Below are 22,505 nucleotides of genomic sequence, written 5' to 3'. Positions count from 1 at the left end.
TCTCGGGTTCCGTCGGGCCCTCTCGGGTTCTGTCAGGCCCTGTCGGGTTTCCTCGGGCCCTGTCGGACTCTATCGAGCCCTGTCAGGCTCCGTCGGGCTCTTTCGGGTTTGCTCAGGCCCTGTCGGGCTCCGTTGGGCCCTGTTAGGCTTTGTCAGGTCCTGTCAGGTTTGCTCGGGCCCTGTCGGGCCTTGTCGGGCCCTGTTGGGTTTGCTCGGGCTCTGTCGGGCTCCAGCGTGCCCTGTCGGGTTTGCCCAGGCCCTGTCAGGCTCCATCAGGCCCTGTCGGGTTTGCTCGGGCCCTATCGGGCTCCGTGGGGCCCTGTCGGGTTTCCTCGAGCCCTGTCGGGCTCCATCGAGCCCTGTCAGGCTCCGTCGGGCTCTTTCGGGTTTGCTCAAGCCCTGTCGGGCTCCGTCGGGCCCTGTCAGGCTTTGTCAGGTCGTGTCAGGTTTGCTCGGGCCCTGTCGGGCCTTGTCAGGCCCTGTCGGGTTTGCTCGGGCTCTGTCGGGCTCCAGCGTGCCCTGTCGGGTTTGCTCGGGCCCTGTCGGGCTCCGTCAGGCCCTGTCGGGTTTGCTCGGGCCCTGTCGGGCTCCGTGGGGCCCTGTCGGGTTTCCTCGGGCCCTGTCGGGCTCCATCGAGCCGTGTCAGGCTCCGTCGGGCCCTTTCGGGTTTGCTCGGGCCCTGTCGGGCTCCGTCGGGCCCTGTCGGATTTGCTCAGGCCCTGTCGGGTTTGTTCGAGCCCTGTCAGGCTCCATCGGGCCCTGTCGGGTTTGCTCGGGCCCTATCGGGCTCCGTCGGGCCCTGTCGGGTTTCCTCGGGCCCTGTCGGACTCCACTGAGCCCTGTCAGGCTCCGTCGGGCTCTTTCGGGTTTGCTCGGGCCATGGCGGGCTCCGTCGGGCCCTGTCAGCCTTTGTCAGGACGTGTCAGGTTTGCTCGGGCCCTGTCGGGCCTTGTCGGGCCCTGTCGGGTTTTCTCGGGCTCTGTCGGGCTCCAGCGTGCCCTGTCGGGTTTGCCCGGGCCCTGTCAGGCTCCGTCAGGCCCTGTCGGGGTTGCTCGGGCCCTATCGGGCTCAATCAGGCCCTGTCGGGTTTCCTCGGGCCCTGTCGGGCTCCATCGAGCCCTGTCAGGCTCCGTCAGGCCCTTTCGGGTTTGCTCGGGCCCTGTCAGGCTCCGTCGGGCCCTGTCGGATTTCCTCGGGCCCTCTCGGGTTCCGTCGGGCCCTCTCGGGTTCCGTCGGGCCCTGTCGGGTTTCTTCGGGCCCTGTCGGACTCTATCGAGCCCTGTCAGGCTCCGTCAGGCTCTTTCGGGTTTTCTCAGGCCCTGTTGGGCTCCGTCGGGCCCTGTCAGGCTTTGTCAGGTCGTGTCAGGTTTGCTCGGGCCCTGTCGGGCCTTGTCGGGCCCTGTTGGGTTTGCTCGGGCTCTGTCGGGCTCCAGCGTGCCCTGTCGGGTTTGCCCGGGCCGTGTCAGGCTCCATCAGGCCCTGTCGGGTTTGCTCGGGCCCTATCGGGCTCCGTGGGGCCCTGTCGGGTTTCCTCGGGCCCTGTCGGGCTCCATCGAGCCCTGTCAGGTTTGCTCGAGCCCTGTCGGGTTTGCTCGGGCCCTGTCGGGCTCCATCAGACCCTATCAGGCTTTGGCGGGTCCTGTCGGGTTTGCTCAGGCCCTGTCGGGCCTTGTCAGCCCCTGTCGGGTTTGCTCGCGCCCTGTCGGGCTCCGTCGGGCCCTGTCAGGTTCTCTCGGGCCCTTTCAGGTTTACTCGGGCCCTGTCAGGCTCCGTCAGGCCCTATCGGGTTTGCTGGAGCCCTGTCGGGCTCCGTCAGGCCCTGTCTGGTTTGCTCGGGCCCTGTCAGGCCTTGTCAGGCTTTGTCCGGTTTTCTCGGGACCTGTCGGGTTTGCCCGCATCCTGTCGGGCTCCGTCGGGCCCTGTCAGATTCGCTCGGGCCCTGTCGGGTTTGCTCGGGCTCTGTCGGGCTCCGTCGGGCCCTGTCAGGTTTGCTCAGGCCCTGTCGGGTTTCGTTGGGCCTTGTCGGGTTTGCTCGGGCCCTGTCGGGCTCCTTCGTGCCCTGTCAGGTTTGCTCGGGCCCTGTCGGGTTTGCTCGGGCCCTGTAAGGCTCCGTCGAGCCCTGTCGGGTTTGCTCGGGCCCTGTCAGGCTCCGTCAGGCCCTGTCGGATTTGCTAGTGCCCTGTCGGGCTCTGTTGGGCCCTGTCAGGTTTGCTCAGGCCCTGTCGGGCTCCTTCGTGCCCTGTCAGGTTTGCTCGGGCCCTGTCGGGTTTGCTCGGGCCCTGTCAGGCTCCGTCGAGCCCTGTCGGGTTTGCTCGGGCCCTGTCAGGCTCCGTCGGGCCCTGTCGGGTTTCCTCGGGCCTTGTCGGGCTCCATCGAGCCCTGTCAGGCTTTGTCGAACCCTGTCGGGTTTGCTCGGGCCCTGTCGGGTTTGCTCGGGTCCTGTCGGGCTCTGTCGGGCCCTGTCGGGTTTGCTCGGGCCCTGTCAGGCTCCGTCAGGCCCTGTCGGATTCCCTCGGGCCCTCTCGGGTTCCGTCGAGCCCTCTCGGGTTCCGTCGAGCCCTGTCGGGTTTGCTCGGGCCCTGTCAGGCTCCGTCGGGCCCTGTCGGGTTTCCTCGGGCCCTGTCGGGCTCCATCGAGCCCTGTCAGGCTTTGTCGAACCCTGTCGGGTTTGCTCGGGCCCTGTCGGGTTTGCTCGGGTCCTGTCGGGCTCTGTCAAGCCCTGTCGGATTTCCTCGGGCTCTCTCGGGTTCCGTCGGGCCCTCTCGGGTTCTGTCAGGCCCTGTCGGGTTTCCTCGGGCCCTGTCGGACTCTATCGAGCCCTGTCAGGCTCCGTCGGGCTCTTTCGGGTTTGCTCAGGCCCTGTCGGGCTCCGTTGGGCCCTGTTAGGCTTTGTCAGGTCCTGTCAGGTTTGCTCGGGCCCTGTCGGGCCTTGTCGGGCCCTGTTGGGTTTGCTCGGGCTCTGTCGGGCTCCAGCGTGCCCTGTCGGGTTTGCCCAGGCCCTGTCAGGCTCCATCAGGCCCTGTCGGGTTTGCTCGGGCCCTATCGGGCTCCGTGGGGCCCTGTCGGGTTTCCTCGAGCCCTGTCGGGCTCCATCGAGCCCTGTCAAACTCCGTCGGGCTCTTTCGGGTTTGCTCAAGCCCTGTCGGGCTCCGTCGGGCCCTGTCAGGCTTTGTCAGGTCGTGTCAGGTTTGCTCGGGCCCTGTCGGGCCTTGTCAGGCCCTGTCGGGTTTGCTCGGGCTCTGTCGGGCTCCAGCGTGCCCTGTCGGGTTTGCTCGGGCCCTGTCGGGCTCCGTCAGGCCCTGTCGGGTTTGCTCGGGCCCTGTCGGGCTCCGTGGGGCCCTGTCGGGTTTCCTCGGGCCCTGTCGGGCTCCATCGAGCCGTGTCAGGCTCCGTCGGGCCCTTTCGGGTTTGCTCGGGCCCTGTCGGGCTCCGTCGGGCCCTGTCGGATTTGCTCAGGCCCTGTCGGGTTTGTTCGAGCCCTGTCAGGCTCCATCGGGCCCTGTCGGGTTTGCTCGGGCCCTATCGGGCTCCGTCGGGCCCTGTCGGGTTTCCTCGGGCCCTGTCGGACTCCACTGAGCCCTGTCAGGCTCCGTCGGGCTCTTTCGGGTTTGCTCGGGCCATGGCGGGCTCCGTCGGGCCCTGTCAGGCTTTGTCAGGACGTGTCAGGTTTGCTCGGGCCCTGTCGGGCCTTGTCGGGCCCTGTCGGGTTTTCTCGGGCTCTGTCGGGCTCCAGCGTGCCCTGTCGGGTTTGCCCGGGCCCTGTCAGGCTCCGTCAGGCCCTGTCGGGGTTGCTCGGGCCCTATCGGGCTCAATCAGGCCCTGTCGGGTTTCCTCGGGCCCTGTCGGGCTCCATCGAGCCCTGTCAGGCTCCGTCGGGCCCTTTCGGGTTTGCTCGGGCCCTGTCAGGCTCCGTCGGGCCCTGTCGGATTTCCTCGGGCCCTCTCGGGTTCCGTCGGGCCCTCTCGGGTTCCGTCGGGCCCTGTCGGGTTTCTTCGGGCCCTGTCGGACTCTATCGAGCCCTGTCAGGCTCCGTCAGGCTCTTTCGGGTTTGCTCAGGCCCTGTTGGGCTCCGTCGGGCCCTGTCAGGCTTTGTCAGGTCGTGTCAGGTTTGCTCGGGCCCTGTCGGGCCTTGTCGGGCCCTGTTGGGTTTGCTCGGGCTCTGTCGGGCTCCAGCGTGCCCTGTCGGGTTTGCCCGGGCCCTGTCAGGCTCCATCAGGCCCTGTCGGGTTTGCTCGGGCCCTATCGGGCTCCGTGGGGCCCTGTCGGGTTTCCTCGGGCCCTGTCAGGCTCCATCGAGCCCAGTCAGGTTTGCTCGAGCCCTGTCGGGTTTGCTCGGGCCCTGTCGGGCTCCATCGGACCCTATCAGGCTTTGGCGGGTCCTGTCGGGTTTGCTCAGGCCCTGTCGGGCCTTGTCAGCCCCTGTCGGGTTTGCTCGCGCCCTGTCGGGCTCCGTCGGGCCCTGTCAGGTTCTCTCGGGCCCTTTCAGGTTTACTCGGGCCCTGTCAGGCTCCGTCAGGCCCTATCGGGTTTGCTGGAGCCCTGTCGGGCTCCGTCAGGCCCTGTCTGGTTTGCTCGGGCCCTGTCAGGCCTTGTCAGGCTTTGTCCGGTTTGCTCGGGACCTGTCGGGTTTGCCCGCATCCTGTCGGGCTCCGTCGGGCCCTGTCAGATTCGCTCGGGCCCTGTCGGGTTTGCTCGGGCTCTGTCGGGCTCCGTCGGGCCCTGTCAGGTTTGCTCAGGCCCTGTCGGGATCCGTTGGGCCTTGTCGGGTTTGCTCGGGCCCTGTCGGGCTCCTTCGTGCCCTGTCAGGTTTGCTCGGGCCCTGTCGGGTTTGCTCGGGCCCTGCAAGGCTCTGTCGAGCCCTGTCGGGTTTGCTCAGGCCCTGTCAGGCTCCGTCGGGCCCTGTCGGGTTTCCTCGGGCCCTGTCGGTCTCCATCGAGCCCTGTCAGGCTTTGTCGAACCCTGTCGGGTTTGCTCGGGCCCTGTCGGGTTTGCTCGGGTCCTGTCGGGCTCTGTCGGGCCCTTTCGGGTTTGCTCAAGCCCTGTCAGGCTCCGTCGGGCCCTGTCTGGTTTCCTCGGGCCCTGTCGGGCTCCGTTGGGCCCTGTCGGTTTGCTCGGGCCCTGTCGGGCTCCGTCGAACCCTGTCGGGTTTGCTCGGGCCCTGTCAGGCTCCGTCGCGCCCTGTCGGGTTTCCTCAGGCCCTGTCGGGCTCCATCGGACCCTATCAGGCTTTGGCGGGTCCTGTCAGGTTTGCTCAGGCCCTGTCGGGCCTTGTCAGCCCCTGTCGGGTTTGCTCGCGCCCTGTCGGGCTCCGTCGGGCCCTGTCAGGTTCTCTCGGGCCCTGTCAGGTTTGCTCGGGCCCTGTCAGGCTCCGTCAGGCCCTATCGGGTTTGCTCGACCCCTGTCGGGCTCCGTCAGGCCCTGTCAGGTTTGCTCGGGCCCTGTCGGGCCTTGTCAGGCCCTGTCGGGTTTGCTCGGGACCTGTCGGGTTTGCCCGCGTCCTGTCGGGCTCCGTCGGGCCCTGTCAGATTCGCTCGGGACCTGTCGGGTTTGCTCGGGCCCTGTCAGGCTCCGTCAGGCCCTGTCGGGTTTGCTCGTGCCCTGTCGGGCTCCGTCGGGCCCTGTCAGGTTTGCTCAGGCCCTGTCGGGTTTCGTTGGGCATTGTCGGGTTTGCTCGGGCCCTGTCGGGCTCCTTCGTGCCCTGTCAGGTTTGCTCGGGCCCTGTCGGGTTTGCTCGGGCCCTGTAAGGCTCTGTCGGGCCCTGTCGGGTTTCCTCGGGCCCTGTCGGGCTCCATCGAGCCCTGTCAGGCTTTGTCGAACCCTGTCGGGTTTGCTCGGGCCCTGTCGTGTTTGCTCGGGCCGTGTCGGGCTCTGTCGGGCCCTGTCCGGTTTCCTCGGGCCCTATCGGGCTTCCTCGGACCCTGTCGGGTTTGCTCGGGTCCTGTCGGGTTTCCTCGGGCCCTGTCGGGTTTGCTGAAGCCCTGTCAGGCTTCGTCGGACCCTGTCGGGTTTGCTCGGGCCCTGTCGGGCTCCGTCGAACCCTGTCGGGTTTGCTCGGGCCCTGTCAGGCTCTGTCGCGCCCTGTTGGGTTTCCTCGGGCCCTGTCGGGCTCCATCGAGCCCTGTCAGGTTTGCTCGGGCCCTGTCGGGTTTGCTCGGGCCCTGTCGGGCTCCATCGGACCCTATCAGGCTTTGGCGGGTCCTGTCGGGTTTGCTCAGGCCCTGTCAGGCCTTGTCAGCCCCTGTCGGGTTTGCTCGCGCCCTGTCGGGCTCCGTCGGGCCCTGTCAGGTTCTCTTGGGCCCTGTCAGGTTTGCTCGGGCCCTGTCAGGCTCCGTCAGGCCCTATCGGGTTTGCTCGAGCCCTGTCGGGCTCCGTCAGGCCCTGTCAGGTTTGCTCGGGCCCTGTCGGGCCTTGTCAGGCCCTGTCGGGTTTGCTCGGGACCTGTCGGGTTTGCCCGCGTCCTGTCGGGCTCCGTCAGGCCCTGTCAGATTCGCTCGGGCCCTGTCGGGTTTGCTCGTGCCCTGTCGGGCTCCGTCGGGCCCTGTCAGGTTTGCTCAGGCCCTGTCGGGTTTCGTTGGGCCTTGTCGGGTTTGCTCGGGCCCTGTCAGGCTTCTTTGTGCCCTGTCAGGTTTGCTCGGGCCCTGTCGGGTTTGCTCGGGCCATGTAAGGCTCCGTCGAGCCCTGTCGGGTTTGCTCGGGCCCTGTCAGGCTCCGTCGGGCCCTGTCGGGTTTCCTCGGGCCCTGTCGGGCTCCATCGAGCCCTGTCAGGCTTTGTCGAACCCTGTCGGGTTTGCTCGGGCCCTGTCGGGTTTGCTCGGGTTTTGTCGGGCTCTGTTAAGCCCTGTCGGATTTCCTCGGGCCCTCTCGGGTTCTGTCGGGCCCTCTCGGGTTCCGTCGGGCCCTGTCGGATTTCCTCGGGCCCTGTCGGACTCTATCGAGCCCTGTCAGGCTCCGTCGGGCTCTTTCGGGTTTGCTCAGGCCCTGTCGGGCTCCGTCGGGCCCTGTCAGGCTTTGTCAGGTCCTGTCAGGTTTGCTCGGGCCCTGTCGGGCCTTGTCGGGCCCTGTTGGGTTTGCTCGGGCTCTGTCGGGCTCCAGCGTGCCCTGTCGGGTTTGCCCGGGCCCTGTCAGGCTCCATCAGGCCCTGTCGGGTTTGCTCGGGCCGTATCGGGCTCCGTGGGGCCCTGTCGGGTTTCCTCGGGCCCTATCGGGCTCCATCGAGCCCTGTCAGGCTCCGTCGGGCTCTTTCGGGTTTGCTCAAGCCCTGTTGGGCTCCGTCGGGCCCTGTCAGGCTTTGTCAGGTCGTGTCAGGTTTGCTCGGGCCCTGTCAAGCCTTGTCGGGCCCTGTCGGGTTTGCTCGGGCTCTGTCGGGCTCCAGCGTGCCCTGTCGGGTTTGCTCGGGCCCTGTCGGGCTCCGTCAGGCCCTGTCGGGTTTGCTCAGGCCCTATCGGGCTCCGTGGGGCCCTGTCGGGTTTCCTCGGGCCCTGTCGGGCTCCATCGAGCCGTGTCAGTCTCCGTCAGGCCCTTTCGGGTTTGCTTGGGCCCTGTCGGGCTCCGTCGGGCCCTGTCGAATTTGCTCAGGCCCTGTCGGGTTTGTTCGAGCCCTGTCGGGCTCCATCGGGCCCTGTCGGGTTTGCTCGGGCCCTATCGGGCTCCGTCGAGCCCTGTCGGGTTTGCTCGGGCTCTGTCAGGCTCCGTCGGGCCCTGTCGGGCTTCCTCGGGCCCTGTCGGGCTCCATCAAGCCCTGTCAGGCTTTGTCGAACCCTGTCGGGTTTGCTCGGGCCCTGTCGGGTTTGCTCGGGCCCTGTCGGGCTCTGTCGGGCCCTGTCTGGTTTCCTCAGGCCCTGTCGGGCTCCCTCGGACCCTGTCGGGTTTGCTCGGGTCCTGTCGGTTTTGCTCGGGCCCTGTCGGGTTTGCTGAAGCCCTGTCAGGCTTCGTCGGACCCTGTCGGGTTTGCTCGGGCCCTGTCGGGCTCCGTCGAACCCTGTCGGGTTTGCTCGGGCCCTGTCAGACTCCGTCGCGCCCTGTCGGGTTTCCTCGGGCCCTGTCGGGCTCCATCGAGCCCTGTCAGGTTTGCTCGGGCCCTGTCGGGTTTGCTCGGGTTCTGTCGGGCTCCATCGGACCCTATCAGGCTTTGGCGGGTCCTGTCGGGTTTGCCTAGGCCCTGTCGGGCCTTGTCAGCCCCTGTCGGGTTTCCTCGCGCCCTGTCGGGCTCCGTCGGGCCCTGTCAGGTTCTCTTGGGCCCTGTCAGGTTTGCTCGGGCCCTGTCAGGCTCCGTCAGGCCATATCGGGTTTGCTCGAGCCATGTCGGGCTCCGTCAGGCCCTGTCAGGTTTGCTCGGGCCCTGTCGGGCCTTGTCAGGCCCTGTCGGGTTTGCTCGGGACCTGTTGGGTTTGCCCGCGTCCTGTCGGTCTCCGTCGGGCCCTGTCAGATTCGCTCGGGCCCTGTCGGGTTTGCTCGGGCCCTGTCAGGCTCCGTCAGGCCCTGTCGGGTTTGCTCGTGCCCTGTCGGGCTCCGTCGGGCCCTGTCAGGTTTGCTCAGGCCCTGTCGGGTTTTGTTGGGCCTTGTCGGGTTTGCTCGGGCCCTGTCGGGCACCTTCGTGCCCTGTCAGGTTTGCTCGGGCCCTGTCGGGTTTGCTCGGGCCCTGTAAGGCTCCGTCGAGTCCTGTCGAGTTTGCTCGGGCCCTGTCAGGCTCCGTCAGGCCCTGTCGGATTTGCTAGTGCCCTGTCGGGCTCTGTTGGGCCCTGTCAGGTTTGCTCAGGCCCTGTCGGGCTCCTTCGTGCCCTGTCAGGTTTGCTCGGGCCCTGTCGGGTTTGCTCGGGCCCTGAAAGGCTCCGTCGAGCCCTGTCGGGTTTGCTCGGGCCCTGTCAGGCTCCGTCAGGCCCTGTCGGATTCCCTCGGGCTCTCTCGGGTTCCGTCGAGCCCTCTCGGGTTCCGTCGAGCCCTGTCGGGTTTGCTCGGGCCCTGTCAGGCTCCGTCGGGCCCTGTCGGGTTTCCTCGGGCCCTGTCGGGCTCCATCGAGCCCTGTCAGGCTTTGTCGAACCCTGTCGGGTTTGCTCGGGCCCTGTCGGGTTTGCTCGGGTCCTGTCGGGCTCTGTCAAGCCCTGTCGGATTTCCTCGGGCTCTCTCGGGTTCCGTCGGGCCCTCTCGGGTTCTGTCGGGCCCTGTCGGGTTTCCTCGGGCCCTGTCGGGCTCCATCGAGCCGTGTCAGGCTCCGTCGGGCCCTTTCGGGTTTGCTCGGGCCCTGTCGGGCTCCGTCGGGCCCTGTCGGATTTGCTCAGGCCCTGTCGGGTTTGTTCGAGCCCTGTCAGGCTCCATCGGGCCCTGTCGGGTTTGCTCGGGCCCTATCGGGCTCCGTCGGGCCCTGTCGGGTTTCCTCGGGCCCTGTCGGACTCCACTGAGCCCTGTCAGGCTCCGTCGGGCTCTTTCGGGTTTGCTCAGTCCCTGGCGGGCTCCGTCGGGCCCTGTCAGGCTTTGTCAGGTCGTGTCAGGTTTGCTCGGGCCCTGTCGGGCCTTGTCGGGCCCTGTTGGGTTTGCTCGGGCTCTGTCGGGCTCCAGCGTGCCCTGTCAGGCTCCGTCGGGCCCTTTCGGGTTTGCTCGGGCCCTGTCAGGCTCCGTCGGGCCCTGTCGGATTTCCTCGGGCCCTCTCGGGTTCCGTCGGGCCCTCTCGGGTTCCGTCGGGCCCTGTCGGGTTTCTTCGGGCCCTGTCGGACTATATCGAGCCCTGTCAGGCTCCGTCAGGCCCTGTCGGGGTTGCTCGGGCCCTATCGGGCTCAATCAGGCCCTGTCGGGTTTCCTCGGGCCCTGTCGGGCTCCATCGAGCCCTGTCAGGCTCCGTCGGGCCCTTTCGGGTTTGCTCGGGCCCTGTCAGGCTCCGTCGGGCCCTGTCGGATTTCCTCGGGCCCTCTCGGGTTCCGTCGGGCCCTCTCGGGTTCCGTCGGGCCCTGTCGGGTTTCTTCGGGCCCTGTCGGACTCTATCGAGCCCTGTCAGGCTCCGTCAGGCTCTTTCGGGTTTGCTCAGGCCCTGTTGGGCTCCGTCGGGCCCTGTCAGGCTTTGTCAGGTCGTGTCAGGTTTGCTCGGGCCCTGTCGGGCCTTGTCAGGCCCTGTTGGGTTTGCTCGGGCTCTGTCGGGCTCCAGCGTGCCCTGTCGGGTTTGCCCGGGCCCTGTCAGGCTCCATCAGGCCCTGTCGGGTTTGCTCGGGCCCTATCGGGCTCCGTGGGGCCCTGTCGGGTTTCCTCGGGCCCTGTCGGGCTCCATCGAGCCCTGTCAGGTTTGCTCGAGCCCTGTCGGGTTTGCTCGGGCCCTGTCGGGCTCCATCAGACCCTATCAGGCTTTGGCGGGTCCTGTCGGGTTTGCTCGGGCCCTGTCGGGCTCCGTCGGGCCCTGTCAGGTTTTCTCGGGCCCTTTCAGGTTTACTCGGGCCCTGTCAGGCTCCGTCAGGCCCTATCGGGTTTGCTGGAGCCCTGTCGGGCTCCGTCAGGCCCTGTCTGGTTTGCTCGGGCCCTGTCAGGCTTTGTCTGGCTTTGTCCGGTTTGCTCGGGACCTGTCGGGTTTGCCCGCATCCTGTCGGGCCCTGTCGGGCCCTGTCAGATTCGCTCGGGCCCTGTCGGGTTTGCTCGGGCTCTGTCGGGCTCCGTCGGGCCCTGTCAGGTTTGCTCAGGCCCTGTCGGGATCCGTTGGGCCTTGTCGGGTTTGCTCGGGCCCTGTCGGGCTCCTTCGTGCCCTGTCAGGTTTGCTCGGGCCCTGTCGGGTTTGCTCGGGCCCTGGAAGGCTCTGTCGAGCCCTGTCGGGTTTGCTTGGGCCCTGTCAGGCTCCGTCGGGCCCTGTCGGGTTTCCTCGGGCCCTGTCGGTCTCCATCGAGCCCTGTCAGGCTTTGTCGAACCCTGTCGGGTTTGCTCGGGCCCTGTCGGGTTTGCTCGGGTCCTGTCGGGCTCTGTCGGGCCCTTTCGGGTTTGCTCGGGCCCTGTCAGGCTCCGTCGGGCCCTGTCTGGTTTCCTCGGGCCCTGTCGGGCTCCGTTGGGCCCTGTCGGTTTGCTCGGGCCCTGTCGGGCTCCGTCGAACCCTGTCGGGTTTGCTCGGGCCCTGTCAGGCTCCGTCGCGCCCTGTCGGGTTTCCTCAGGCCCTGTCGGGCTCCATCGGACCCTATCAGGCTTTGGCGGGTCCTGTCGGGTTTGCTCAGGCCCTGTCGGGCCTTGTCAGCCCCTGTCGGGTTTGCTCGCGCCCTGTCGGGCTCCGTCGGGCCCTGTCAGGTTCTCTCGGGCCCTGTCAGGTTTGCTCGGGCCCTGTCAGGCTCCGTCAGGCCCTATCGGGTTTGCTCGACCCCTGTCGGGCTCCGTCAGGCCCTGTCAGGTTTGCTCGGGCCCTGTCGGGCCTTGTCAGGCCCTGTCGGGTTTGCTCGGGACCTGTCGGGTTTGCCCGCGTCCTGTCGGGCTCCGTCGGGCCCTGTCAGATTCGCTCGGGCCCTGTCGGGTTTGCTCGGGCCCTGTCAGGCTCCGTCAGGCCCTGTCGGGTTTGCTCGTGCCCTGTCGGGCTCCGTCGGGCCCTGTCAGGTTTGCTCAGGCCCTGTCGGGTTTCGTTGGGCATTGTCGGGGTTGCTCGGGCCCTGTCGGGCTCCTTCGTGCCCTGTCAGGTTTGCTCGGGCCCTGTCGGGTTTGCTCGGGCCCTGTAAGGCTCCGTCGGGCCCTGTCGGGTTTCCTCGGGCCCTGTCGGGCTCCATCGAGCCCTGTCAGGCTTTGTCGAACCCTGTCGGGTTTGCTCGGGCCCTGTCGGGCTCTGTCGGGCCCTGTCCGGTTTCCTCGGGCCCTGTCGGGCTCCCTCGGACCCTGTCGGGTTTGCTCGGGTCCTGTCGGGTTTCCTCGGGCCCTGTCGGGTTTGCTGAAGCCCTGTCAGGCTTCGTCGGACCCTGTCGGGTTTGCTCGGGCCCTGTCGGGCTCCGTCGAACTCTGTCGGGTTTGCTCGGGCCCTGTCAGGCTCTGTCGCGCCCTGTTGGGTTTCCTCGGGCCCTGTCGGGCTCCATCGAGCCCTGTCAGGTTTGCTCGGGCCCTGTCGGGTTTGCTCGGGCCCTGTCGGGCTCCATCGGACCCTATCAGGCTTTGGCGGGTCCTGTCGGGTTTGCTCAGGCCCTGTCAGGCCTTGTCAGCCCCTGTCGGGTTTGCTCGCGCCCTGTCGGGCTCCGTCGGGCCCTGTCAGGTTCTCTTGGGCCCTGTCAGGTTTGCTCGGGCCCTGTCAGGCTCCGTCAGGCCCTATCGGGTTTGCTCGAGCCCTGTCGGGCTCCGTCAGGCCCTGTCAGGTTTGCTCGGGCCCTGTCGGGCCTTGTCAGGCCCTGTCGGGTTTGCTCGGGACCTGTCGGGTTTGCCCGCGTCCTGTCGGGCTCCGTCAGGCTCTGTCAGATTCGCTCGGGCCCTGTCGGGTTTGCTCGTGCCCTGTCGGGCTCCGTCGGGCCCTGTCAGGTTTGCTCAGGCCCTGTCGGGTTTCGTTGGGCCTTGTCGGGTTTGCTCGGGCCCTGTCAGGCTCCTTCGTGCCCTGTCAGGTTTGCTCGGGCCCTGTCGGGTTTGCTCGGGCCCTGTAAGGCTCCGTCGAGCCCTGTCGGGTTTGCTCGGGCCCTGTCAGGCTCCGTCGGGCCCTGTCGGGTTTCCTCGGGCCCTGTCGGGCTCCATCGAGCCCTGTCAGGCTTTGTCGAACCCTGTCGGGTTTGCTCGGGCCCTGTCGGGTTTGCTCGGGTTTTGTCGGGCTCTGTTAAGCCCTGTCGGATTTCCTCGGGCCCTCTCGGGTTCTGTCAGGCCCTCTCGGGTTCCGTCGGGCCCTGTCGGGTTTCCTCGGGCCCTGTCGGACTCTATCGAGCCCTGTCAGGCTCCGTCGGGCTCTTTCGGGTTTGCTCAGGCCCTGTCGGGCTCCGTCGGGCCCTGTCAGGCTTTGTCAGGTCCTGTCAGGTTTGCTCGGGCCCTGTCGGGCCTTGTCGGGCCCTGTTGGGTTTGCTCGGGCTCTGTCGGGCTCCAGCGTGCCCTGTCGGGTTTGCCCGGGCCCTGTCAGGCTCCATCAGGCCCTGTCGGGTTTGCTCGGGCCGTATCGGGCTCCGTGGGGCCCTGTCGGGTTTCCTCGGGCCCTATCGGGCTCCATCGAGCCCTGTCAGGCTCCGTCGGGCTCTTTCGGGTTTGCTCAAGCCCTGTTGGGCTCCGTCGGGCCCTGTCAGGCTTTGTCAGGTCGTGTCAGGTTTGCTCGGGCCCTGTCAAGCCTTGTCGGGCCCTGTCGGGTTTGCTCGGGCTCTGTCGGGCTCCAGCGTGCCCTGTCGGGTTTGCTCGGGCCCTGTCGGGCTCCGTCAGGCCCTGTCGGGTTTGCTCGGGCCCTATCGGGCTCCGTGGGGCCCTGTCGGGTTTCCTCGGGCCCTGTCGGGCTCCATCGAGCCGTGTCAGTCTCCGTCGGGCCCTTTCGGGTTTGCTTGGGCCCTGTCGGGCTCCGTCGGGCCCTGTCGAATTTGCTCGGGCCCTGTCGGGTTTGTTCGAGCCCTGTCGGGCTCCATCGGGCCCTGTCGGGTTTGCTCGGGCCCTATCGGGCTCCGTCGAGCCCTGTCGGGTTTGCTCGGGCTCTGTCAGGCTCCGTCGGGCCCTGTCGGGCTTCCTCGGGCCCTGTCGGGCTCCATCAAGCCCTGTCAGGCTTTGTCGAACCCTGTCGGGTTTGCTCGGGCCCTGTCGGGTTTGCTCGGGCCCTGTCGGGCTCTGTCGGGCCCTGTCTGGTTTCCTCGGGCCCTGTCGGGCTCCCTCGGACCCTGTCGGGTTTGCTCGGGTCCTGTCGGTTTTGCTCGGGCCCTGTCGGGTTTGCTGAAGCCCTGTCAGGCTTCGTCGGACCCTGTCGGGTTTGCTCGGGCCCTGTCGGGCTCCGTCGAACCCTGTCGGGTTTGCTCGGGCCCTGTCAGGCTCCGTCGCGCCCTGTTGGGTTTCCTCGGGCCCTGTCGGGCTCCATCGAGCCCTGTCAGGTTTGCTCGGGCCCTGTCGGGTTTGCTCGGGCCCTGTCGGGCTCCATCGGACCCTATCAGGCTTTGGCGGGTCCTGTCGGGTTTGCCTAGGCCCTGTCGGGCCTTGTCAGCCCCTGTCGGGTTTCCTCGCGCCCTGTCGGGCTCCGTCGGGCCCTGTCAGGTTCTCTTGGGCCCTGTCAGGTTTGCTCGGGCCCTGTCAGGCTCCGTCAGGCCCTATCGGGTTTGCTCGAGCCATGTCGGGCTCCGTCAGGCCCTGTCAGGTTTGCTCGGGCCCTGTCGGCCCTTGTCAGGCCCTGTCGGGTTTGCTCGGGACCTGTCGGGTTTGCCCGCATCCTGTCGGTCTCCGTCGGGCCCTGTCAGATTCGCTCGGGCCCTGTCGGGTTTGCTCGGGCCCTGTCAGGCTCCGTCAGGCCCTGTCGGGTTTGCTCGTGCCCTGTCGGGCTCCGTCGGGCCCTGTCAGGTTTGCTCAGGCCCTGTCGGGTTTCGTTGGGCCTTGTCGGGTTAGCTCGGGCCCTGTCGGGCTCCTTCGTGCCCTGTCAGGTTTGCTCGGGCCCTGTCGGGTTTGCTCGGGCCCTGTAAGGCTCCGTCGAGTCCTGTCGGGTTTGCTCGGGCCCTGTCAGGCTCCGTCAGGCCCTGTCGGATTTGCTAGTGCCCTGTCGGGCTCTGTTGGGCCCTGTCAGGTTTGCTCAGGCCCTGTCGGGCTCCTTCGTGCCCTGTCAGGTTTGCTCGGGCCCTGTCGGGTTTGCTCGGGCCCTGTCAGGCTCCGTCGAGCCCTGTCGGGTTTGCTCGGGCCCTGTCAGGCTCCGTCGGGCCCTTGTCGGGTTTCCTCGGGCCTTGTCGGGCTCCATCGAGCCCTGTCAGGCTTTGTCGAACCCTGTCGGGTTTGCTCGGGCCCTGTCGGGTTTGCTCGGGTCCTGTCGGGCTCTGTCGGGCCCTGTCGGGTTTGCTCGGGCCCTGTCAGGCTCCGTCAGGCCCTGTCGGATTCCCTCGGGCCCTCTCGGGTTCCGTCGAGCCCTCTCGGGTTCCGTCGAGCCCTGTCGGGTTTGCTCGGGCCCTGTCAGGCTCCGTCGGGCCCTGTCGGGTTTCCTCGGGCCCTGTCGGGCTCCATCGAGCCCTGTCAGGCTTTGTCGAACCCTGTCGGGTTTGCTCGGGCCCTGTCGGGTTTGCTCGGGTCCTGTCGGGCTCTGTCAAGCCCTGTCGGATTTCCTCGGGCTCTCTCGGGTTCCGTCGGGCCCTCTTGGGTTCTGTCGGGCCCTGTCGGGTTTCCTCGGGCCCTGTCGGACTCTATCGAGCCCTGTCAGGCTCCGTCGGGCTCTTTCGGGTTTGCTCAGGCCCTGTCGGGCTCCGTCGGGCCCTGTCAGGCTTTGTCAGGTCCTGTCAGGTTTGCTCGGGCCCTGTCGGGCCTTGTCGGGCCCTGTTGGGTTTGCTCGGGCTCTGTCGGGCTCCAGCGTGCCCTGTCGGGTTTGCCCGGGCCCTGTCAGGCTCCATCAGGCCCTGTCGGGTTTGCTCGGGCCGTATCGGGCTCCGTGGGGCCCTGTCGGGTTTCCTCGGGCCCTATCGGGCTCCATCGAGCCCTGTCAGGCTCCGTCGGGCTCTTTCGGGTTTGCTCAAGCCCTATTGGGCTCCGTCGGGCCCTGTCAGGCTTTGTCAGGTCGTGTCAGGTTTGCTCGGGCCCTGTCAAGCCTTGTCGGGCCCTGTCGGGTTTGCTCGGGCTCTGTCGGGCTCCAGCGTGCCCTGTCGGGTTTGCTCGGGCCCTGTCGGGCTCCGTCAGGCCCTGTCGGGTTTGCTCGGGCCCTATCGGGCTCCGTGGGGCCCTGTCGGGTTTCCTCGGGCCCTGTCGGGCTCCATCGAGCCGTGTCAGTCTCCGTCGGGACCTTTCGGGTTTGCTTGGGCCCTGTCGGGCTCCGTCGGGCCCTGTCGAATTTGCTCAGGCCCTGTCGGGTTTGTTCGAGCCCTGTCGGGCTCCATCGGGCCCTGTCGGGTTTGCTCGGGCCCTATCGGGCTCCGTCGAGCCCTGTCGGGTTTGCTCGGGCTCTGTCAGGCTCCGTCGGGCCCTGTCGGGCTTCCTCGGGCCCTGTCGGGCTCCATCAAGCCCTGTCAGGCTTTGTCGAACCCTGTCGGGTTTGCTCGGGCCCTGTCGGGTTTGCTCGGGCCCTGTCGGGCTCTGTCGGGCCCTGTCTGGTTTCCTCGGGCCCTGTCGGGCTCCCTCGGACCCTGTCGGGTTTGCTCGGGTCCTGTCGGTTTTGCTCGGGCCCTGTCGGGTTTGCTGAAGCCCTGTCAGGCTTCGTCGGACCCTGTCGGGTTTGCTCGGGCCCTGTCGGGCTCCGTCGAACCCTGTCGGGTTTGCTCGGGCCCTGTCAGGCTCCGTTGCGCCCTGTCGGGTTTCGTCGGGCCCTGTCGGGCTCCATCGGACCCTATCAGGCTTTGGCGAGTCCTGTCGGGTTTGCTCAGGCCCTGTCGGGCCTTGTCAGCCCCTGTCGGGTTTGCTCGCGCCCTGTCGGGCTATGTCGGGCCCTGTCAGGTTCTCTCGGGCCCTGTCAGGTTTGCTCGGGCCCTGTCAGGCTCCGTCAGGCCCTATCGGGTTTGCTCGAGCCCTTTCGGGCACCGTCAGGCCCTGTCAGGTTTCCTTGGGCCCTGTCGGGCCTTGTCAGGCCCTGTCGGGTTTGCTCGGGACCTGTCAGGTTTGCCCGCGTCCTGTCGGGCTCCGTCGGGCCCTGTCAGATTCGCTCGGGCCCTGTCGGGTTTGCTCGGGCCCTGTCAGGCTTTGTCAGGCCCTGTCGGATTTGCTAGTGCCCTGTCGGGCTCTGTTGGGCCCTGTCAGGTTTGCTCAGGCCCTGTCGGGATCCGTTGGGCCTTGTCGGGTTTGCTCGGGCCCTGTCGGGCTCCTTCGTGCCCTGTCAGGTTTGCTCGGGCCCTGTCGGGTTTGCTCGGGCCCTGTCAGGCTCCGTCGAGCCCTGTCGGGTTTGCTCGGGCCCTGTCAGGCTCCGTCGGGCCCTGTCGGGTTTGCTCGGGCCCTGTCGGGTTTGCTCGGGTCCTGTCGGGCTCTGTCGGGCCCTGTCGGGTTTGCTCGGGCCCTGTCAGGCTCCGTCGGGCCCTGTCGGATTCCCTCGGGCCCTCTCGGGTTCCGTCGGGCCCTGTCGGGTTTCCTCGGGCCCTGTCGGACTCTATCGAGCCCTGTCAGGCTCCGTCGGGCTCTTTCGGGTTTGCTCAGGCCCTGTCTGGCTCCGTCGGGCCCTGTCAGGCTTTGTCAGGTCCTGTCAGGTTTGCTCGGGCCCTGTCGGGCCTTGTCGGGCTCTGTCGGGTTTGCTCGGGCTCTGTCGGGCTCCAGCGTGCCCTGTCGGGTTTGCCCGGGCCCTGTCAGGCTCCATCAGGCCCTGTCGGGTTTGCTCGAGCCCTATCGGGCTCCGTGGGGCCCTGTCGGGTTTCCTCGGGCCCTGTCGGGCTCCATCGAGCCCTGTCAGGCTCTCTCGGGCCCTTTCGGGTTTGCTCGGGCCCTGTCGGGCTTCGTCGGGCCCTGTCGGATTTGCTCAGGCCCTGTCGGGTTTGCTCGAGCCCTGTCGGCCTCCATCGGGTCCTGTCGGGTTTGCTCGGGCCCTATCGGGCTCCATCGGGCCCTGTCGGGTTTCCTCGGGCCCTGTCGGGCTCCATCGAGCCCTGTCAGGCTTCGTCGGGCCCTTTCGGGTTTGCTCGGGCCCTGTCGGGCTCCGTCAGGCCCTGTCAGGTTTGCTCGGGCCCTGTCGGGCCTTGTCGGGCCCTGTCGGGTTTTCTCGGGCTCTGTCGGGCTCCAGCGTGCCCTGTCGGGTTTGCTCGGGCCCTATCGGGCTCCCTCGGGCCCTGTCGGGTTTCCTTGGGCCCTGTTGGGCTCCATCGAGCCCTGTCAGGCTCCGTCGGGCCCTTACGGGTTTGCTCTGGCCCTGTCGGGCTCCGTCGGGCCCTGTCGGGTTTGCTCGGGCCCTGTCAGGCTTTGTCAAGCCCTGTCGGGTTTGCTAGGGCCCTGTCGGGCTCCGTCGGGCCCTGTCTGGTTTCCTCAGGCCCTGTCGGGCTCCGTCGGGCCCTGTCGGGTTTGCTCAGGCCCTGCCGGGTTTGCTAGGGCCCTGTCGGGCTCCGTCGGGCCCTGTCTGGTTTCCTCAGGCCCTGTTGGGCTCCGTCGAGCCCTGTCGGGTTTGCTCGGGCCCTGTCAGGCTCCGTCGCGCCCTGTCGGGTTTGCTCGGGCCCTGTCGGGCTCCATCGAGCCCTGTCGGGTTTGCTCGGGCCCTGTCGGGCTCCATCGGACCCTGTCAGGCTTTGTCGGGTCCTGTCGGGTTTCCTCAGGCCCCGTCAAGCCTTCTCAGGCCCTGTCGGGTTTGCTCGGGCCCTGTCGGGTTTGCCCGCGTCCTGTCGGGCTCCGTCGGGCCCTGTCAGGTTTGCTCAGGCCCTGTCGGGATCCTTTGGGCCCTGTCGGGTTTGCTCGGGCCCTGTCGGGCTCCTTCGTGCCCTGTCAGGTTTGCTCGGGCCCTTTCGGGTTTGCTCGGGCCCTGTCAGGCTCCGTCGAGCTTTGTCAGGTTTGCTCGGGCCCTGTCGGGTTTGCTCGGGCCCTGTAAGGCTCCGTCGAGCCCTGTCGGGTTTGCTCGGGCCCTGTCAGGCTCCGTCAGGCCCTGTCTGGTTTGCTCGTGCCCTGTCGGGCTCCGTCGGGCCCTGTCAGGTTTGCTTGGGCACTGTTGGGCTCTGTCGGGCCCTGTCGGGTTTCCTTGGGCCCTGTCGGGCTCCATCGAGCCCTGTCAGGCTTTGTCGAACCCTTTCGGGTTTGCTCAGGTCCTGTCGGGTTTGCTCGGGCCCTGTCGGGCTCTGTCGGGCCCTGTCCGGTTTCCTCGGGCCCTGTCGGGCTCCGTTGGGCCCTGTCGGTTTGCTCGGGCCCTGTCGGGTTTTCTGAAGCCCTGTCAGGCTTCGTCGGACCCTGTCGAGTGTGCTCGGGCCCTGTCGGGCTCCGTCGAGCCCTGTCAGGTTTTCTCGGGCCTTGTCAGGCTTTGTCGGGCCCTGTCAGGTTTGCTCGGGCCCTGTCGGGTTTGCTCAGGCCCTGTCGGGTTCCGTCGGGCCCTGTCGGGTTTCCTCGGGCCCTGTCGGACTCCACTGAGCCCTGTCAGGCTCCGTAAGGCTTTTTCGGGTTTGCTCGGGCCCTGCCGGGCTCCGTCGGGCCCTGTCAGGCTTTGTCAGGACGTGTCAGGTTTGCTCGGGCCCTGTCGGGCCTTGTCGGGCCCTGTCGGGTTTGCTCGGGCTCTGTCGGGCTCCAGCGTGCCCTGTCGGGTTTGCCCGGGCCCTGTCAGGCTCCGTCAGGCCCTGTCGGGTTTCTCGGGCCCTATCGGGCTCAATCAGGCCCTGTCGGGTTTCCTCGGGCCCTGTCGGGCTCCATCGAGCCCTGTCAGGCTCCGTCGGGCCCTTTCGGGTTTGCTCAAGACCTGTCGGGCTCCGTCGGGCCCTGTCGGATTTGCTCAGGCCCTGTCGGGTTTGCTTGAGCCCTGTCGGGCTCCATCGGGTCCTGTCGGGTTTGCTCGGGCCCTATCGGGCTCCGTCGGGCCCTGTCGGGTTTTCTCGGGCCCTGTCGGGCTCCATCGAGCCCTGTCAGGCTTCGTCGGGCCCTTTCGGGTTTGCTCGGGCCCTGTCGGGCTCCGTCAGGCCCTGTCGGGTTTGCTCGGGCCCTATCGGGGTCCGTCGAGCCCTGTCGGGTTTGCTCGGGCCCTGTCGGGCTCCATCGAGCCCTGTCAGGCTCCGTCGGGCCCTTTCGGGTTTGCTCGGGCCCTGTCGGGCTCCGTCGGGCCCTGTCGGGTTTGCTCGGGCCCTGTCGGGTTTGCTCGGGCCCTGTCAGGCTTTGTCAAGGCCTGTCGGGTTTGCTAGGGCCCTGTCGGGCTCCGTTGGGCCCTGTCTGGTTTCCTCAGGCCCTGTCGGGCTTCGTCGAGCCCTGTCGGGTTTGCTCAGGCCCTGTCGGGTTTGCTAGGTCCCTGTCGGGCTCCATCGGGCCCTGTCTGGTTTCCTCAGGCCCTGTCGGGTTCCGTCGAGCCCTGTCGGGTTTGCTCGGGCCCTGTCAGGCTCCGTCGCGCCCTGTCGGGTTTCCTCGGGCCCTGTCGGGCTCCATCGAGCCCTGTCGGGTTTGCTCAGGCCCTGTCGGGCACCATCGGACCCCGTCAGGCTTTGTCGGGTCCTGTCGGGTTTGCTCAGGCCCTGTCGGGCCTTGTCAGGCCCTTTCGGGTTTGCTCGGGCCTTGTCGGGTTTGCCCGCGTCCTGTGGGGCTCCGTCGGGCCCTGTCAGATTCGCTCGGGCCCTGTCGGGTTTGCTCGGGCCCTGTCAGGCTCCGTCAGGCCCTGTCGGGTTTGCTCGGGCCCTGTCAGGCTCCGTCGGGCCCTGTTAGGTTTGCTCAGGCCCTGTCGGGATCCGTTGGGCCCTGTCGGGTTTGCTCGGGCCCTGTCGGGCTCCTTCGTGCCCTGTCAGGTTTGCTCGGGCCTTGTTGGGTTTGCTCGGGCCCTGTAAGGCTCCGTCGAGCCCTGTCAGGTTTGCTCGGGCCCTGTTGGGTTTGCTCAGGCCCTGTCAGGCTCCGTCGAGCCCTGTCGGGTTTGCTCGGGCCCTGTCAGGCTCCGTCAGGCCCTGTCTGGTTTGCTCGTACCCTGTCGGGCTCCGTCGGGCCCTGTAAGGTTTGCTTGGGCACTGTCGGGCTCCGTCGGGCCCTGTCAGGCTTTGTCGAACCCTGTCGGGTTTGCTCAGGCTCTGTCGGGTTTGCTCGGGCCCTGTCGGGCTCTGGCGGGCCCTGTCTGGTTTCCTCGGGCCCTGTCGGGCTCCGTTGGGCCCTGCCGGGTTTGCTCGGGCCCTGTCGGGTTTGCTGAAGCGCTGTCAGGCTTCGTCCGACCCTGTCGGGTTTGCTCGGGCCCTGTCGGGCTCCGTCGAACCCTGTCGGGTTTGCTCGGGCCCTGTCAGGCTCCGTCAGGCCCTATCGGGTTTCCTCGGGCCCTGTCGGGCTCCATCGAGCCCTGTCAGGTTTGCTCGGGCCCTGTCGGGACTTGTCAGGCCCTGTCGGGTTTTCTCGGGACCTGTCGGGTTTGCCCGCGTCCTGTCGGGCTCCGTCGGGCCCTGTCAGATTCGCTCGGGCCCTGTCGGGTTTGCTCGGGCCCTGTCAGGCTCCGTCAGGCCCTGTCGGGTTTGCTCGTGCCCTGTCGGGCTCCGTCGGGCCCTGTCAGGTTTGCTCAGGCCCTGTCGGGATCCATTGGGCCTTGTCGGGTTTGCTCGGGCCCTGTCGGGCTCCTTCGTGCCCTGTCAGGTTTGCTCGGGCCCTGTCGGGTTTGCTCGGGCCCTGTCAGGCTCCGTCGAGCCCTGTCGGGTTTGCTCGGGCCCTGTCAGGCTCCGTCGGGCCCTGTCGGGTTTCCTCGGGCCCTGTCGGGCTCCATCGAGCTTTGGCAGGCTTTGTCGAACCCTGTCGGGTTTGCTCGGGCCCTGTCGGGTTTGCTCGGGTCCTGTCGGGCCCTGTCGGGCCCTGTCGGGTTTGCTCGGGCCCTGTCAGGCTCCGTCGGGCCCTGTGGGATTCCCTCGGGCACTCTCGGGTTCCGTCGGGCCCTCCTGGGTTCCGTCGGGCCCTGTCGGGTTTCCTCGGGCCCTGTCGGGTTTCCTCGGGCCCTGTCGGACTCTATCGAGCCCTGTCAGGCTCCGTCGGGCTCTTTCGGGTTTGCTCAGGCCCTGTCGGGCTCCGTCGGGCCCTGTCAGGCTTTGTCAGGTCCTGTCAGGTTTGCTCGGGCCCTGTCGGGCTTTGTCGGGCCCTGTCGGGTTTGCTCAGGCTCTGTCGGGCTCCAGCGTGAACTGTCGGGTTTGCCCGGGCCCTGTCAGGCTCCATCAGGCCCTGTCGGGTTTGCTCGGGCCCTATCGGGCTCCGTGGGGCCCTGTCGGGTTTCCTCGGGCCCTGTCGGGCTCCATCGAGCCCTGTCAGGCTCCGTCGGGCCCTTTCGGGTTTCCTCGGGCCCTGTCGGGCTCCGTCGGGCCCTGTCGGATTTGCTCAGGCCCTGTCGGGTTTGCTCGAGCCCTGTCGGGCTCCATCGGGTCCTGTCAGGTTTGCTCGGGCCCTATTGGGCTCCGTCGGGCCCTGTCGGATTTCATCGGGCCCTGTCAGGCTCCGTTGGGCTCTGTCAGCTTGCTCGGGCCCTGTCGGGTTTTCTGAAGCCCTGTCAGGCTTCGTCGGACCCTGTCAAGTGTGCTCGGGCCCTGTCGGGCTCCGTCGAGCCCTGTCAGGTTTTCTCGGGCCTTGTCAGGCTCCTTCGGGCCCTGTCGGGTTTGCTCGGGCCCTGTCGGGTTTGCTCAGGCCCTGTCGGATTCCGTCGGGCCCTGTCGGGTTTCCTCGGGCCCTGTCGGACTCCACTGAGCTCTGTCAGGCTCCGTCGGGCTCTGTCGGGTTTGCTCGGGCCCTGGCGGGCTCTGTCGGGCCCTGTCAGGCTTTGTCAGGATGTGTCAGGTTTGCTCGGGCCCTGTCGGGCCTTGTCGGGACCTGTCGGGTTTGCTCGGGCTCTGTCGGGCTCCAGCGTGCCCTGTCGGGTT

Source organism: Patagioenas fasciata, unplaced genomic scaffold, assembly GCF_037038585.1.
Source record: "Patagioenas fasciata isolate bPatFas1 unplaced genomic scaffold, bPatFas1.hap1 Unplaced_14, whole genome shotgun sequence".
NCBI classification, from domain to species: domain Eukaryota; kingdom Metazoa; phylum Chordata; class Aves; order Columbiformes; family Columbidae; genus Patagioenas; species Patagioenas fasciata.
The sequence above is the reverse complement of the archived record's forward strand: the minus strand, read 5'-3'. Positions refer to the sequence as shown.